At 48.2% G+C, this 18,778-nt stretch overlaps 1 protein-coding gene and 1 long non-coding RNA gene across 3 annotated transcripts in view; one reads left to right on the forward strand and one right to left on the reverse strand.

Annotated features, from left to right (window-relative positions):
• Window positions 1–333: 333 nt before the first annotated feature.
• On the reverse strand, window positions 334–1,402 carry LOC113610121 (uncharacterized). Its single transcript, XR_003428964.1, has 3 exons — window positions 1,128–1,402; window positions 682–1,000; window positions 334–483 (listed from the first exon to the last, which is right to left on the reverse strand). It is a non-coding gene; the product is annotated as an uncharacterized LOC113610121 (long non-coding RNA).
• Window positions 1,403–1,415: 13 nt separating this feature from the next.
• BLK (BLK proto-oncogene, Src family tyrosine kinase) overlaps window positions 1,416–18,778 on the forward strand; it is a 46,805-nt gene continuing 29,442 nt past the window's right edge. Inside the window, exon 1 of one of the 2 annotated variants that reach the window (XM_027087946.1) lies at window positions 1,416–1,586. The gene's annotated coding sequence lies outside the window, so the exon portion shown is untranslated. The remainder of the gene's footprint in view (window positions 1,587–18,778) is intronic. The other variant, XM_027087945.1, reaches the window with a different exon arrangement.

Consider the following 18,778-nt stretch of genomic DNA (forward strand, 5'->3'; position numbering starts at 1 on the left):
TGAAATAACAAGACTGAATCATCTCATCTCAAACAGTAACTTTTAAATCATAAGCTTGGGAGTCCTTGAACTTGTGTTTAAATGTTTAGGTCCAACTCTCAGGTGTCAGGAAGTGAATACAAAAATAATAGCACCTGTGATTCACTGAGCACAGCTGGTTCTGGGCCCTGTTCTGGGCCCTTTGCTCTCAAGGATAGAAGAAGACAAAGCAGTTTTTTTAAAAGATCAGATTTGGGACTTAGATTAGGCATAGTCACATCAGCTACCAGTTATTTGGAGCTCACTACGTGCTAAGTACTGTAATAGAGACTTTTTATACATTAATCCATTTATTTTCACAAAAAACCTTTTGGGAGAAATGAAGCAGACTGTTTGCAAGGAGCCTTAGAACCCACGAACTCCATGTTTCTGCTGCTGATGCCATGAACATCTGTCAAAAAGCTCTTTCCTACCGGGAACTCGCAGAGAATTACTGTCTCAGTCCTAAAATCCAAGGAGAGAAACTCCATAAGGAAGCTGAAATTCTGGACTGTGGTCCCAGGGCAGGAGTAGAAGAAGATCTGTCTAAATTCTATCCCTGCCGCACCCTCACTGAGGTTCCCAGACATAAAGGCAGGAGAGGAAGCCACCCATTGGCTCCCTTTTGTCTGTGCGTCACAAAGCAGGTGTCCAGTGGCTCACCATGTCTGGCTGGACCAGCAAAGTCTCCAGAGGTCATCTCAGCAACCTTCTTGGTCCCATCGGTCCCTCTGCCAGTGTGGTACAGGACAGCACCTCACCACTCTGGGTGTTAGGGTCCTTCCCCATCACCTGCATCATTCTCGGGTTCTCTGAGTTTTCACAGCTGAGTGAAATAGCACAATTGAAGAGGCTCTGAGATCAAAATCAAGGACTGGCTAGGGGGCTAGAAACGAGGGAATTAGCTGATTCTGTGCCGCCTCTCACTCATTCTGTCGTTTGTGCTCTTAGTATCCCATGGGCTAGGTATTGTCAGGACTATCTGGAAGACAAGAAAAAACCAGCAAGCCTGGGAGAATGGCCACCCTGCCCACCCAGACGGCACAAGGCAGCAGAGCCCAAGCTCCTTCTTGCCTTGAAGACAAACACTGCAAAGCAGAGCGAAATACCTTGCCGAGTTAGCTTGGAGGTTACTAACTCTGCCAGGCTTTGCTGCAGGAAAAACAACATCTGTGTTGTTCAATCAAAACCCCATGAGAAAATTTCCCAGTGGCCGAGGGGCATTGTTACCGATGTGGCCCAGGCCCAGAGAAAGACCAGCTGCTTGTGGGCCTTCCTCGCAGGCTTTTCCTGGACCCAGTGAGCCCACGGAAGCTTTTGAAGGGCTTGGCGGGAGGGGCGGGGCTCCTTGGGGGCAGCTGTGACCACAGACCGGGGAGCCTGCCACCTCGGCCGGGTGATTGCCATCGTCAGCAGGAAGCTACGAGCTACTGAACGGATTGAGACACCTGGGATGGGCTCCTGTTTTGGGATTGCTTCCGAGCTGCTGGCTGTAGCTGGAAGGACACTGCCCCACAAGGCGCGGGGATCTGAAGAGCTATGGTGAGCGGCCGTTGAGCATTGCCAAGGTAAGATGCATCTTCTGCCTTCCCGACCGTCTCATTTCCTCAAATGGTGCCAACAGTGCCCGGAGGCCTGTGGGTGGGAGACCGGGCAGGAACATTGCTATGGGGGTTATGGGCGGAGAGAGAAGACATTCTTAGGATCCGAGCCGCAGCTATGAACAGATTGCCCTGTTGTTTGTTCATTTCTGTTTTAGAGAGTTGTTTGATTTATAAAAGTTCATCCATCCAGGGTAGATTCTGTTTCTCAGGCTTTCTAAGCTGGAAAAGGTGGTAAATGTGCCACAGAGGAAAGAGAGGAGGAGGCTGGACCGGGTGGTGGCGAGATGCGTGGGCACTCACGGCAGCTGTGGGCTCCAGGCAAGAGCCTCCCTATAAGCGAGAGTAAAGGTACCACGGTGCAGAGCTGATGGAGGCCAGCGGTGACGCATGGGAGCGTCTGGCTCAAGGTCAACGATTGGCTGTTGCTTTTGTTTCATTTTGGGTTTTTTTCTTTTTTTTAAATAAGGTTTTCCATTTTTCAGACATGTGGGGGTAGGGTGATGGAATAGGTTTAACGATGGCCTTTTGGGCTAAGAGATCTATTTGGCCAAGTGTGAAAAGGAAAGAACAGTTGACAACATATTTTGAAAGGATTTTAAACATTCTAGGATTTTGACAACTTTTCTAGTCATTTCCTAACTGTGTTCACCGCTGTGTTTAGCCTCAACTGCCCACATTACCAATGAACTAAAGAGTTATCACCGCGTTTCCGTAGTTATAGAGAATTCCATATAATATATGTTGATACTCCTCCCTCCCGGAAGGGAGCTTGATTCCCCTCAGCTTAAGTGAGAACTGGACTTAGTAGAGTGTATGGAAAGCGAAAAACGGTAACACTATAGTGGAGAATCCTGGCCACAAAGTTAACATCTCCAGGGATAAGTCATATTGTATTTATTGCGTAACTTTGTCTGCAAGGAGGAAAGTACTTCACCTGTGTGCTATTCTTCCCCCAAACCCATAATCCCAGTCTAGTCATAAGAAAACATCAGACAAACCCAAATTGAGGGACAGTCTACAGACTATTTGACCTTCTAGATTGTCAAGGTCATGACAAATGAGTAAAGATGGGGAAACCGTCACACATCAGAGGAGAGGAAGGAGACATGACAACTAAATCCAGAATTCATATCCGGGCTGGATTGGATTCCAGACCAACAACAACCTCAAAGTCATCAGTGAAAAATAGGTGAAGTCTAAATAAAGTCTGGAGTCTAATGACTATCATTGTGCCTTTCTTAGTTCTGACAAATGTACCATGGTTAGGAAAGAAGCCAACATTAGGGGAAGCTGGGTGAAGGATGTATGGGAAGTCTCTATCCTCTTGGATAGAAGTCTCTATCGCCTTGGAGCTCCCCACCTTATTCCCAGAAAGCTCCTTATTTCCCTCTCTTCATGGTATTTCTCATGATTCATTTATTTTTTCATGCAGCACACATTTTTTGAGCCCTCACTCTGTGTCAGGGGACTTAGGGCCGACACCCCACCTCTGTCTCCTAGCAGAGCTCACTGCGCTGGTTCAGGCTCCTGGGCCCCCAGCACATGCCTAGCTACCCACAACTGGCCCCTCACCAGTGAGGAAGTAGGAGGCCGAGCATGGAGGCCAGGGAGGGCCCAGACCCAGCATGGAATACCCGCTGAACTCTGCCATCCTGAACTCAGCCATCCCCACAGAATCTGTGGTCAGCCGAGCAGCAGTGAGCTGTGCTGGCCGACGCTCTCCCGTGAGCGGAGCATCTCCAGAGGGATGCAGAGCGGAACTGGGACTCTCGAAGAGCCAGCTCCTGCACTGCCCTAGAATCTGCAGTATCCAGATGAGACCACTAGGGGCAGCATCCTTGCTTGTAAGGGGCAGGTGTTTGGAAAGGTACCAGGGAGACAGAGAAACCTGACCTCCCCAACACACACACACACACACACACACGCACGCACGCACGCACGCACGCACGCACGCACACCCCACAGGCCCGGCAGAGCAGGTGTGCCCTTGTTTGAAGGTGATATCTCAGCCAGATCAGAGAAACGCTGCGGAAGCAGATGAGAAAGAAGAAAGGATTATGAAGCTGTGGGGTGATAGCGTTTAGATGAAAATCACATCACTTAGATGAAGACCAAAATTAAAGAGCGGAGATTACCTTCCCTGTCATGTCCCCTGCTCCCTCCCTGCTCCTGGACCTCCTCCACAGGTCCGCACTCCTGCTGGGCCCCCCACCCCTCATCCAGGCAAGTCCCGCTTGTCCTGATTCTCAGGATCAGAAGACCAATGTCTTCTCTTCTGTCACCAGTGCCCAGACCCATCCCTGTGTCCCCATGGCCTCCAGCACATGCTTAGGGCTATTTGCTTGCTGGTATGCTGCCCCTCTGGACCTGGGCTCCTCCAGAACAGGGACCAGGCCATTCCTCCCTTCCCTCTGAGTCCCAGCACCCAGAACGTGCCCAGCACAGGGTGGATTCCCTGTGGAGTGGTTCTTGAGGGACAGAAACAAGGACACGTTCTTGAAGGCAAATAAGCTTAAGACATGAGGAAGAAAGCTGGAAGGGGGAAAAGCATGTGAGATTTCACGATCACCCTTAGTCACAGTGGACTCCGGGACCATGGCCACACCGGGGCTTTAACGGGGGCCCTTGCAGAAGGAGATGGGGTGTCACTAGGTCTTCAGCATGTTCTGCTCCTGCAAGGCAGAGTGGACCAGAGGAAGGTGCTGGACCTTGGGGTCAGCCAATCCTGCACTGGGACCTGGTTCTGCCACTTATGGGGGATCTGGGAGGGTTGAGCAAATGACCTAGCTCTCTGTAAAGGGGAAACAGTTGCACCCAGCTCCAGGTACAGAAGAGAGAACTAAATTGAACAAGATGATTGGAGCATGGAGGCTCGGCCATGGCCCCTCAGCTCCCCATGGGCCACTGTGTGGCTTGTGCATGCCCCCTCACCAAAGGCCTGATGCTTCCCAAAACCATGGGGGTAGAAAGAGATTATCTCAGGTGCCTTGTCAAGGCCACTCTCTGCTGACCTCTTTGCACATCTTGTTACCTGGGCTGCTGCGCCAGGACCAGGGTGAGGCAAGTGGAGCTCCGAGGGTACAGAATTTAAAGAGGCTCACCCTCTCAGGATCGCTCAGGTGTAGGGGATGGTCGAATATATTCACATGTCTGCACGGATATGAGATGCTCTGTGTTTAATGGATTAAGTCAGGAGTTCTGACCTCGAGACCACAGACCCCTCTTAAGTTTCACGGGACCTGTGAGCTCCCTGAACTCTGTGGATGCGTGAATTCTTCTACAAAGAGCATTTATGGCTTTCATCAGATTCCCAAAAGGATCTGTCCACCCCAAAATATTTGGACTCACCAAGTCCGATGGTTAGGAAGGATAATTTAATTTTATCTCAGTGTGCTGTATGTACAAGGCAGGGGAAGGGACTTGGGCATAGGAGAGAGACAAAGCAGCCGTGGCCGAGGGGTCCTACAGCTGAGAGGTTGGATGCCTGGGCTTCCCAAGGGCCCAAGTTCAAGGTTCAGTCCTGCCACTTCCTGGCTGTCGCACCTCAGGCATGTCACCAAATGTCTTCCTGAAATAACAACTGTTTGACCTCACGCTATACTGGCAGCCTCACCTATCTCAGTAGGGGACTTATACCCTTAAGTCTCATTTCTTTATTTGTTGATAATAGCACATCACAGTGTTATAAGAATTAAACTCCAAAGCCCTCATTCTTTGGTGAATTGAAGCTGAGGAGGACACAGTATTTCCATCTAGATTCTATTCAGGGCTTCATGGAAGAATCAATTCTCCGTGTAAGAGGAGTCCTTGTAATTTGAAAAGGCACATTTCACATTTGTAACTTCTTAGGTTTATTTGTACGCACAAGATTTATCTTGAAATCTTGAAAAGGGAGAGTGTGATTTGGTTTCTCAAAAGAGGAAATGGGTTTAATAAGATTGAGAAACACGAATCTAGGTGCCTTGGGTGCTCCCCCTGTGTCGAGCTTATTGGGCCGAGAGCTGTGTGTCTGGATCTCAGTGCCTGGGCTGTTCAGGGAACCACATTCCTGAATCAGGCCCGTGCACCCAGCTTGGCAAGGACACACTGTGCTTGGCTCATACTAAAGGCGCCTGTAAGAAACAAGGCAGGCCCTTCACTGTGGCATCATTGCTGCACCGCTGTTGAGACCGCCGCCCACCACGGCACTCAGCACCTCCCTAAAAGGAGCCTCGGGAGAATTCCTCTCAGACTCCAGACCCGGGAGACACCAACTCTTCCAACGGGTCATTTCCCACCCGCTGCTTCAGACTCCAGGACACTTAGAGCCGAATTTCCATCTAACCATGTTAGCAGCTGGGGAGCCCCATCTCAGGGTCTGTATTTCTGTGTACCTGCCTTACTGTCAAATTTGTTTTCCTGCTCTAACTTACCCTTTGGTCTGATTTCTTTGTCTACTTTTCTCTCCTGTTATTTCATATTTATTTTTATAAGTGGACCCAAATCTTTTTGGAAACATCAGGAAATAAATAAATAAGTAAACAAAAACAGGACAGTGTTCTGGAAAGAGCCTGATGCATGGTGAGGGTACTCAATAAGAATTAGCTCCCTTTCTGTGTACAAAGCAGAGACCAACCTATTGGGAGATATCCAGCTGTGAGTCTATTATAGTTAGACAAATAGCCTGTTTCAACTGTCTGTTTTTACAGTTATTCTAGCCTCTATTGTTACAGAGATTATATAAAATTATTTCATGGTAAGATTCTTTTTATTCCTACCATTTCTAAAGTAAATGGGACTTTTCAAAAATAAATTCATTTTTTTAAAAAAAAGTATTGCACTTGGGGACTTGCCTGGTGGTCCAGTGGTTAAGACTCCGTGCTCCCAGTGCAGGGGGCCCGGGTTTAATCCCTGGTCGGGGAACTAGATCCCACATGCATGCCACAATTAAGAGTCTATATGCCACAACCAAGGATCCCACATGCTGCAACGAAGATCCCATGAAGATCCCACGTGCCACAACTAAGACCCGGCACAGCAAAATAAAATAAATAAATATTAAAAAATTAAAAAGTATTGCATTTGAAGATAGGACCAAAAGTAATAAGCCATTTTATGATTTTATTTGGGCGGCTTTATGGGAAAGGCTGAAGTCTCCTTTTCCTAATGAGAGCCATTTCTATTTTGTAGTGTCCGTCTGTCTGTCTGTCGGTCGGTCTGGCAGACTCCCTGGCACCTGTCAGTGCTGTCAGGGATGTGTCAGGTTACGATAGGAGTCTTCGGGACTGACAGCAGGGATGTGCTGTCACATGCTTAACCGCCAGCTTTCCGGGAAGCAAACATTCACACATATAAGTTAATCATCAGTTTTACTGGTATGAAGGATGTGTGATGCATAATTTACAAACATTAATATATACAATACCCTTTCTTATAAGTACCATATAGCCCATTGATTCTCCATAGAATGCTTTTGTGGACTTTTGCCAAACCCTTGTATCCAAAGTCAAGCTATGGTTGCCATCGATGCACATGAACTTCACTGATATTTTCATTTATGCCAAGAAGTAAGATCAGACTGAAACCACAAAGACGTGTCGGAACCGCACTTGTTAGTCTGTGTGGTGACCCACTTCTTTACTAAATTGGAAAATCGTTTTTTATTACTTTAAAAATTTTCCCCATTTTGGGGGGTGCTATTCACAGCTACAAATATTTTTAAATGAAATCAACAGTATCAACATTTTCTCCATCACTGTCTTAAGTTGGGAAAATCAGCGCAACAGACCAAGCCCAGAGGTATAGCCCTTGCCTATTCCTGTGGTGTAAACACTCTCGCTGTAGCTGATTTCAAGCCGCCAGCATGACTTGGCTGAACGCAAAGTTGGGAGGCTGGAAAGAGGCGAGGTAGCACACAGTTATACTCTGTCCACCCTACAGATACTACTGATATAAGTACCTTCAGGAGCAGAGACAAGAGTAAAGTATCTAGGAAGTGATGAGGTTTGAGTGTGTATTACCTCCGTTTTTAATTATATTTTATGTAATTTTAATTTTGTACATTTTAATTTTGAATAACAATGTACTTAACAAACAGCTCACAAATACCCCCCAAATTTAGCAATTGGCTCTTACAAACCAGCGTGAGCTGACTCCAGCACATGGCTGCCTGAGAGGCATAATATCTCAGTGCCAAAGTGCAGATCTGCGCCTTGTCTGTATCTGGGCTTTGCTGAGCAGGGCCGAGTAGAGACTAACTTGCCTCCTGGGCTCTCCTGAGTCCCTAGCCTGGCAGAAGATGCCCAGGGATCCGGTGGTCCTGCTGTGTGCTTGGTGGCAGGGAAAAAGGAGGGGTGCAGGGCCCTGGATGGAGACCCTCTCCCCACAGCAGGCATGTCTCTGTACCTGTTGCTGCAGCTGGCGACCTAAGTCTTGGAGATCATGGACCCCTGCTGAGTTTCATGGAGCCTATGACCTCCTTGAACTTGCATGCAAGCTTTTGTGGAATGGACAGGTCTTGAGCAAAGATCGATTATAGCTTTCATCAGATTTCAGGAAGGTTTGGGGCTGCTGGCACAGGAAGGATTGGCTTCTGTTTGACTTCCAAGGGGTGAAGGTGGCTTTTCTGTGTACTCCTGGGACCTGCTCCAAGAATGAGGGAAGGTGGCCCCCGCAGGGGAGGCCTTTGCCACTCTTGTCACCTAGAAGTGTGGGCGGAGACGCTTCCTAGAGGGGACCGGGGCTCAGTGCAGGACACAGTGCTGTGGCTCCCAGCCGTCAAGGCTGAGATTGCAGATGTCGCCCCTGACAACCGGGCCTGGTGGCCCTGTCACAGGTGTGGAGGAGGGATGGGGCTCAGCGAGCCCATGTTCCTGCCGCGGCCTGACCCCCGCTGAGGCTGCTCCCACCTGGGCAGTCAGTGAGAGGCGCCCACTCCCACTCTCCCCTCCTGGTCAGATGGAGCTTCCCAGGGTCCTCCACGCCCCATTGTCACCAAGACAAGTGCCCTCTGAGAACTCGCAAACGGGAAGCGAAAATAACACCCCCAGAGAGGCTCCTGGCCCAGCGCCGAGGGGACAGGCCCTGTGACTGGCTCGCTCCTTCTGGTCTTTGGGAGGATCTCATTTGCTTGTACAAGAGTTTGCTCATAGGAAGGTCACACTTTGGTGGCGTCGGGAGGGTTTAACACCTTTCTCCTCGAGGCCCCTTGAGGGACACGCAGGTGGACCGAGGTGGGTGCAACTCGGCCTTTGCCATATCCATGCAAATGGCTCCGCCACATTCATCCTGGCACGTGGAACCTCTACTTGCAGCCTGCACAGAAAGCCACTCTCTCGTGATGTGCGCCCTGCCCTCCTCCCATCTGTTCGTGTGCCATCAATACTGCCGCGGGGGCTGCCTGCCTGTGAAAGAGTCACCGTCACCACGTGTGGCCCTTCTCATCCTGTTGATGGGAAAGGCCCTTGATAATGAAGGGAAGGGAAAGGTGTAAGAAGGACTGGAGAGAAACACGGGCCTCAGGGGCTTCCCTGGTGGCGCAGTGGTTGAGAGTCCGTCTGCCGATGCCGGGGACGCAGGTTCGTGACCTGGTCTGGGAAGATCCCACATGCCGCGGAGCTGCTGAGCCCGTGAGCCACGGCCACTGAGCCTGCACGTCCGGAGCCTGTGCTCCGCAACGGGAGAGGCCACAGCACTGAGAGGCCCGCGTACCGCAAAAAAAAACAAAAAACAAAACACAGGCCTCAGGAGCTGGTTTTGTCCAGGTGTATAATGTTGTCAGAAGTTTTATATTTAAGGTCTTTGATGAATTCTCTTGGTTAAATACTTTCAGTTCATTGTAGGTGGGAGGGGCCCCTAGCCAATCTCCCCTGAGCAGGTGCTCAAAAGACGTTTCCAGTGTGGTGATTGCTGCTCCACGGGGCCCTGTGACGGAGGAGCGCGCCCCCATCTCCCACCGCTGAGACAGGACGCCTTGAGGTTTTAGCCTCAGGAGGCTGGAACTTGCCGGCATGCAGTGTTTGGTGCGGTAGTCCTTTTTGGACCCTGTTTTAAGAATTTTATACTAGAAAGACGAAAAAGAAAATCTGTTGCAGGCAAGGGGCTTGTTGATGTAGGTGTGCTCACATACACGCACGCACACACAGACACACAAGCACACACAGAGACACACCGGCTCATACGTACACATGGACACACACACACACACACACACACACACACACACACACTTGTCAACAACACCAAGAAACCACCCAGCACAACAAATTGCATTTGCAACAAAAGTGAGTGAATCCGGGCTTCCCTAGTGGCGCAGTGGTTGAGAGTCTGCCTGCCAATGCAGGGGACACGGGTTCGTGCCCGGTCAGGGAAGATCCCACATGCCGCGGAGCGGCTGGGCCCGTGAGCCATGGCCGCTGAGCCTGTGCTCCGCAACGGGAGAGGCCGCAACAGTGAGAGGCCCGCGTACAGCAAAAAAAAAAAAAAAAAAAAAAGTGAATGAATCCATTCTGCCCCATAAAGAGATCTCCAGGCCTCTTCCGTTCTGGAGAAATCGAGTCGCTGGAGCACCTCCTCCCCAAAGTCCTTCATACTTTCTACCGCACAATGTTTTCTGTCATCAAATGGCAAGACATGTCTTCTTCTGCTCTGAGTGGGTCTCGGGAGGGCCGAGAGCACCCACCACCACTCTCCCACCCAGAGCCGGGCCCGGCGTGTCTGTGGGAGCACGGGGCTGGGACTGGGGCTGTGGGCAAGTCAGAGGGGAGGATGGAGGTGCCAGGCCCGCCCATCCTCGGGGGCTGGTGTTCCTTGGCCTGACTCCACACTCCGCAGGACAGGCCGGGTCTGAAATCCCTGGGTGCCCTGCCAGCCCTTCCTCCCATCTCCTGCTAAGGTGACCAGCTCCCCTGGCATCTCCGGGAGGAGTGTGGAGTGTTCCTACAAAGGAGCCCTGAAGTGCAGGGGAAGCAGGAGTCGTAGCAAAGGCAGAGGACGGCCGGAGCTCCCCAGGCTTCCCTGTGTGAGGGCAGCACCGTGATCACACTGACTTCTCCTTTCTCAAATGCGCCCCCAGGTCTCCATCGCTTTAGCTCAGGTCCCCCCTACTCTAGCCTGGATGATTGCACATCCTGGGAGCTCATCTGTCTGCTTCCAGTCTCTTCCACGCCAGTCCATCCTGCATGTGGCCGGTGAGGTCTTTCTAAAGGTCAAACGTGGCCCTGTCACCAGTCAGGGTAAAATCTCTGTTGACTCCTCTCGATGACTGAGAACAGAGACCAGACCGTCTGGGTCTCCGTCCCCTCTCCTGGCGTCCACCTCCAGGCTCACTGGGCCCACCACAACTCAGAGCTTTTGCTAAATCCTCTTCTCTGCCGGAAATGCCCATCTCCCCAGGGAGAGATCCTGTGGGACCTCGAAGGTCCAGCTCTAAAATCTCGTGAGCTTCTCATGGCCGTTCCCCTCCACCTGGGCCTGGCTAGAGGCTCCCTCCATGGAGCCCAGCAGGGAGCTTAAGAGAAAGGACTTTGGGCTTCAAGCTGGGTGGCACGGTCTCCATCCCAGGTCCCATTTACACACCCCAGTTGTATCGCCAACCCCCAGCCACACACCCAGAGAGCAGAGTACCGTTCACGAGGTCACACAGATCATCGGTGACTGGCCTGGCCCTCGGGCTGGACCTCGTCACTCTTCACTTCCGTCTGTCTGGCCTTAAGACTGCCTTGAAGCTTTCCCATGCTGCGCTTGCTGACCTAAGGGGGGGACAGCGCGGTGCTGAGTTTGTTTCCTTGCTTTACTCTATTTTACTTTCCCAAGGCCGCACAGCCTGGGAACACTCAGGAATCAGTATTTGGCTCATTTATTATCCCCTCACCCCCAAATAGAGAAGAAGAAGAATGTCCTGCTTGTGAGAACAATGACGCTAAGGGGAACCTCTGAAATTGTTGACAAGGACACCAGCTTCACAGACGGTAGCAGCACGGGTTGAGCAAGTTTATGATGAAGGTGTTGCTGCCTCTGGAAGGATGTCTGGTGGGCTCAGGGGGGGTCAGGGCAGAGTGTGGACCCATGTGGGAGGGTATGAATCTCAGCCACACTCAGTGTGCAAAAGCAGAACATCTAGTCTGAGCATCTTTGTTTCTGCTGGGTAGTGGAAAAACCCCCAGTGAGCTCAGTACCCTCCCCCTTTCTCCAGGGTTGGGTCCGAGGTTGGGGGTGGGGAGCTCAAGGGAATCAGGCCTTTGAGGCGGCCTATCTGATCTACTTCTCTATCCACGCAGGCCGCTGCTGGGATGTCTTATTCCAGCCTCTGCCCCGGGTCAAGGCTGTCAGGGTGCCACACCCTGGCATCCACATCCACGTGCGCTAAGCCAGACTCACGCGAGGCCTCGAGGGAGCAGAAACGAGAGTCTCTGTGAGGTCAGATGTGCACCCGCTGTGCCCACCCCTATCTGCTCTGTCTGTGACGGGGCTGTCCCCCAGGTCCTGCCACGGGCTTCGGGGCCATCAGACGAGGTAGCCACTCATCTCTCTAGGGGCCAGCAGAGCCTCGGTGGAGGAGCTGCAGAAGGAGGGCAGCCCTGCATGTGCTGAGCGCTTTGGGAAGGAAAAGCCACATGTGCAGGATGCGGTGATGGCGGCTCTCGCTGTTCACGACCCCCCAGCTGCAGGGCTGCAGAGATGAGAGGGAGGCGGTTAGGAGCTCGCCTGAGGGACGTCAGCCAGGCCTGAGGTCAGAGCTGGGCTGTGGAGCCTCCATGCTAATGACTAGTGCGCTGACCATGACCTTAAGAAGGTCAAGTCCTTATTGATGAAGCTGCTGCCGCCCCGCCCCGCCCCGCAGCTGGCTGCACTGCAGGAAGACCCTTGGCAATTTTCTCTTGGTGGCTGTTGTGAGAGTAGCTAAACTCCCAGGACCCATGCGGACCCTGCGGGGACCCTGTGTCTATTTCCAGCTTGGCAGGGGAGTGGTCTGTCGCCTGGGTGTGTCCTTTAGTTCTGACTCTGCTTGTGGATGGGGGGGAATCTAAAAAGCAGAAGGTCACGTACATTTAGACGTGAAATTCCTCATGCTGTTTGCAGGAACCAGTCTCCCTGTCAGCCCAGACTCGGATGACGAGGACCCAAGCCTAGGAATAAGGATGCGCTCTCTCTGCTCTTCCAGTTGCAGCCTGGGGTTTTGTGCTCCGTGAGGTCTGCGGAGCTCTGACCAGGTCCGCCGGGGGCCTTCCTTCTTCACTTGCTCACAGGGAAGCCACAGAAATGGCCGGGCCACTTAGAAGCAGGAGATCCGCCACAGCCATTTGGAAGAATAGGCTGATTTCGTACAGATTTATCATTTACCTCCTTTCTTTAAAACTATAAGAATCATATAATACCAAAAAATTTTTGGAAATAGATATGAGCCATCAATAATTCCACTAACCTCTGATTTCTACCCAAGACTTGCTTGTCTTGGTTCATACAATGCAGTTTCTCATTGCTGGAATCATAAGGGACAGAGACCTTTGGATTCTGGAGGCTTTTTCCTTGCTTTCTTTTTTTCATCTTAACATAAGCATCTTTCCCATGGCTACATGTCTTCACAGTGATCTTTTTTTTTTTTTAATTAATTTATTTATTTATTTATGGCTGTGTTGGGTCTTCGTTTCTGTGTGAGGGCTTTCTCTAGTTGTGGCAAGTGGGGGCCGCTCTTCATCGCGGTGCGCGGGCCTCTCACTGTTGCGGCCTCTCTTGTTGCGGAGCACAGGCTCCGGACGCGCAGGCTCAGCGGCCATGGTTCACGGGTCCAGTTGCTCCGCGGCATGTGGGATCTTCCCAGACCAGGGCTCGAACCCATGTCCCCTGCATTGGCAGGCAGATTCTCAACCACTGCGCCACCAGGGAAGCCCCCACAGTGATCATTTTTGAAGCTGCATAATATTTCATTGTGTTAACTCTATTTCAAACTGGCCATTTTAGTTTCCTTTTTTTAACATCCCAGAGGGCTATGATTAAAAACAAAATAACATGTAGCTTGCAAAGTCATTCTGAACTGCATCACTCAGCCAAAGAGTATCCTTTCCTAGTCCTTCCGAGGAACGACAGTTATATAGGGAGACGGAATGCTTATTTGGGGGTGGAGTGGGGTGGACTTGGACTTGCATTTGAAGCCGTGGTGATAGTGGCCTGAGTTTTCAGCCTCTCATCTAGCTCCCTCGTTGTCAGCAACTATATTCGCTGACCAGGGTTACTGATGTGGTCTTTGGCCGGAAAACAGACTTTCCTCTCTGTGAAATGAAATGACTCATAAGGAAACAAAACCCAAGGCTTTGGCCTCATTTGTCCCATAGTCTAAACCAAGATTCTTAATCAGAGGTCCACGAATCGTTGTGAGGGTTTTGGGGAAGAAGCGTCCTGAAAATGAACACACAATTGGACATGTATGCACATAAGTGTGTTTGCGGGGGGAGGTGTCTGTAGCTTCGTCAGATTCTCAAAGGAGGCTGTGGCCCCCAAAATGTTTTTAAAAACAACAGACCTTTCTTTCTCTCTCTCTCCTTCCCTCCCACCCCCTTTTGGGAGTCTGGGGTTGAAATAAAAGAATCCGAAAGATCAGTGTCTCCATACAGGAAGTCCAGGCATGGAATGGTGACCATACGATCCCCATCTGGGGAGACTTGGATTCGAACCCAAGCCTGTCTCACTGTCAGCTCTGCGTGTGCGTACCCATTGTGCTAAAGTGCCTTGTGGTTGAGAGAGTTGCTTCTCTTTTTACTTCTTTAACCAAAGCCAATTGCGAATGTGTTCAAAAAAGAGGCTCTGCCATGATCATGGCCATCCTTGGTTCTTAACAAGAGGAAATGTTTTGGCCTTGCATTTCTCTCCAGGGAGTTGGCCTGACACAGAAATATTTGTGGTTGGTTAATTAACCATAGGAGATGAGCTGAGTTTATCACAGGAAATGTTATCACTCAAGGCTTAAGGAGCCAAAGAAACTTTGAAATCCAAGAGACCAAACCCAACAGTTCAACCCAACGGGTGGGAGACTTCAACCCATGACTTCCTGAATACCAAGGGGCCTCTTCTCTTCAAACAGATGTTTTTAGTAACAACAAACTATTTGGCACCCTTAAGTGACTTTGGCTTCCTAAATGTGTTTGATTTCCTTTCTCTCTTAGTAATCCTGTCCTGAATCTCCTTAAACACAAGCGTGCATACCTGGAGGCAAGAAGATGGGGCAAAATTCAATCTCAGGTCTCCTTGTTTCCTCTGAGAACCTCTGCTAAGTTAACCACTTATTATTCCTGAAAATTGGCAGCCCTTAAAGGGGAAAGACTTCCTGAAATATGGGAAATAATCATGCAATAAAAAAGGAGTAAATTATTTCATTTTGGACATCTTAGATGTAATACAATAGTAAACATTAGATCAATGTGCCTTGTTGACCACATAGTACTGGCTAGGGATCGATAATCAGTACATAGAATAACACTGGCTTTTGGTATAAATGGCATCTTTTTACTATAGTCCTGGTAAATTAAACTGATTACTCTTTATGGCAGCGGGATATTAGGGGGAAGTGGATAAGTAGGCATTTTCTTATATTTGGGTTCTCTCTGATTGATTCATTCATTCAAAAGAAGAGAAAGCTCTACTGCATATTAAAATACGTTCCAAGTGCTGAGATGGGTCCTGGAGATACAAAGATAAAAAAAAAAAAAAGCCCCTTCCCTTGAGGCATTCACAAAGTCTAATTTAGAAGGCAGGCATTAAACAGAAGGCCCAAAGGACTGTGTTTGGTGCTGTAAGAAGTGCTGTGGGCCAGAGGAGGGGGTGACGTAATGGAAACAGGGTGCCAGGATGATGGATGGGCTACGCCATGAATGAAGACTAGTTCTTCAATCAGACCCAGGGACCAATACCCAAGAAAATCATGTTGGGTGTTTCCTTAGCTTTTTTCCAGAACTTATTATCATTTCTTAATGTGATCTAATCAATATCATCGTTAGCATGTAAAAACCTTGACTCAGTAAGTCAGAAAGAGAAAAACAAATACCGTATGCTAACGGATATATATGGAATCTAAAAAATTAAAAAAAAAGGTTCTGAAGAACCTAGGGACAGGACAGGAATAAAGACGCAGTTGTAGAGAATGGACTTGAGGACACAGGGAGGGGGAAGGGTAAGCTGGGACGAAGTAAGAGTATAGCATTGACATATATACACTACCAAGTGTAAAATAGATAGCTAGTGGGAAGCAGCTGCATAACACAGGGAGATCAGCTCTGTGTTTTGTGACCACCTAGAGGGGTGGGATAGGGAGGGTGGGAGGGAGACGCAGGAGGGAGGGGATATGGGGATATATGTATACGTACAGCTGATTCACTTTGTTATACAGCAGAAACTAACACAACATTGTAAAGCAATTATACTCTAATAAAGATGTTAAAAAAAATACTTCACTCTAAACACTGCACTGAAGTCCACCTGATGACATATTAGTTATCCAGTAGGGAGGTGGATAGTCTGGAAGATGGAAGAAAATTTTTAGGTTTTATTATTTGGTCTTAACAGAGATTTTTATTATGTATGGTACTTTAAAGTTTACATATTATTTAAATGATTTTCATTTGATCCTTTAAGGCAAGCAGGAAACATATCCCTAGCCCCATTTTATAGATAAAGCAACTGAGGCTCAGCGAGATTTAAAAACCTTGTCCCAAATCACACAAGCTTCTAAATAAACAAATATCAGTATTTCTTGATGGTTTGGGGGTCTGTATAATAATATATTATCAAGCCATGGTATAATAATAACTGACATTTATCGAGTCTTACTATGTGTCAAGGCACTACTGTAAGTAAGTTACATAGTTCAACTTATTTAATATAAAATCATTCAGGAACTTGCTTTCATAAAAGTATTTTTGGCTTTTTTGCCTTTGCTCATCTTATAGATGAGTCCAGATTATTCACTTTCAAGGTTTTCTGGGCAAAAAGCATGATTGCCTTTCCAAAAAAGTAATGAATTATTCAAGAAAGACTGAAGCAAAGTTCTCCCTTTTTTTTTCTTTTTGCCCTTGGTAGGATATTTTCTTTTTCTTTCTTTCTTTTTTTTTTTTTTTTGGCCGTGCCACGCGGCATGAGGGATCTTAGTGCCCCAACCAGGGATGGAAGCCTTGCCCCCTGCAGTGGAAGTGCGGAGTCTTAACCACTGGCCCACCAGGGAAGGCCCAGACACAATATTTTCATACTCCTCATAGAGTATCTTCTTCATTCAAGTATTTGTTAAGTTGAACTTTTGCCTTCTTTTATTGCATTGAAAAAGTTATTTATATACTCTCATATCATATATATGTTTTTCAAACATTTTCCCCTGTCTGTGGTTTACGTGTTCATTTCTTTAATAGTGTCTTTTAAAGTGCAGACATTTTTAACTTTGGAAAAGTCTAATTTATCAATTTTTTCTTTCATGCTTACATGCTTTTAAGTTCTAGGAGATTTTTTTTTTGCCTAAGCCAGGATCACAAAGATTTCCCCTATGATTTTTTTTCTAGAACTATCATGTATCTTTTTTAGCAGCTTTTAGGATTTTTTCTTTATCACTAGTTTTCAGCAATTTGATCATGATGTAACTTGAGGTGGTTTTCTTCATACATGAAGCTGAGTGACTTTCTTGAATCCTTGGGTTTATAGTTTTCATCAAATTTGGAATTTCCATCTTTCATTTCAAATTTTTTTCTCTTCCATCCCTTTTCTGATAATCCAATTATGTGTTTTTTGACCACTTAATGTGGTCAGTTGTCTCACAGGTCGCTGTGCCCTGTTCTTTTTCTAGTTTTATTTCTCTTTATTTATTGAAAGCACTTCGCTTTAGTTTCTTTTTCTATTGCTGCTATGTTTACGATCTCTAAGACCTGCATCCTGTTCTAAAATCCTACTATAATCTACTTTTACTTGTTTATCACTTATTACTTATACATAATTTTCTAATCATTTTTATGTTTTTCACAGATGTCATCACAAGTGTTTCATTTACATTACTTCGCATACTTTGGAACACAGTAGATTCAGCCAGATTTCGAAGCCAGAGAATTGGTTTTTAAATATTAGTCTCTGACTCGGTGTACGGTCTTGATCAAGTCTTTAGACCTCACTGAGCCTCAGTTTCTTCATCTATAAAATGGGAAGGAGTATGTCTACTGTCAGGTCTAGATATACTATATGTAAAGCACATGGCAGAGTGTCCAGTCTTGAGTAGGAAGGAATACTAGGTCCAGTGCTAGTAATCATTAGTATTCATGCTCCCCTGTGATAGGCAACTCCTACAACAAAGAGTTTTATAAGTTAATTTTAGATCTGTGTGCCTCTAGCCGGACATCCATGTCTCACAATAATTACAGTTAACCCAAAAAATGTCAGGGGGGGCTTCCCTGGTGGTGCAGTGGTTGAGAGTCCGCCTGCCAATGCAGGGGACACGGGTTCGTGCCCCGGTCCGGGAAGATCCCACATGCCGCGGAGCGGCTGGGCCCGTGAGCCATGGCCGCTGAGCCTGCGCGTCCGGAACCCGTGCTCCGCAACGGGAGAGGCCACGACAGTGAGAGGCCCGCATACCGAAGGAAAAAAAAAATGTCAGGGACCTAAGACCTTTTTTTTTCTTTTCCTTTCTTTCTGTCTTCAACCTTTTCCAATTTCCTGTTTGCAAGCATAAAATAGAGCCAGCATTTTCAGTCCGAATGTCTCCCCGTCCCCTCAAGCCTGGTAGAGGTGCTTCTCTACACAAGCCTCCCTTCTGTTTACAAATTCCGCCTCTGAGTTGTGCATAATAAACATTGGAGAGGCGGCTCAAAAGGACTGATGATGGCTAGTGCCTTTGAAAGCAATTCAGGTCGTGAACAGACGCGCATCTGGGAAGACACCTGTGAGCCTCAGCTTGAGAGAACAAGGCTTCCCGTCAGCGATGTGACACAAATCCCTGTCCAGTTGCTTCTGTTTCTTCACCTCCGTCTTCAGCCTCCTGAGGACGAGGATGAGGTTTCTGTTCAGCTCACAGGGTCGTTTTGAGGGACACGTGTATGGAGGACAAAAAAAAATCATTCCTTTTAAAGACAAGAGGATCACAGGCAGGAAAACTACAAGCGTTATTTACGAGGGACTCATATGAAGAAATACCCAAGGTCTTCAGGACTATCTTTTAA

Source organism: Aethalodelphis obliquidens, unplaced genomic scaffold (genome assembly GCF_003676395.1).
Source record: "Aethalodelphis obliquidens isolate GAN/ISIS:26980383/991018 unplaced genomic scaffold, ASM367639v1 scaffold61, whole genome shotgun sequence".
NCBI classification, from domain to species: Eukaryota; Metazoa; Chordata; class Mammalia; order Artiodactyla; family Delphinidae; genus Aethalodelphis; species Aethalodelphis obliquidens.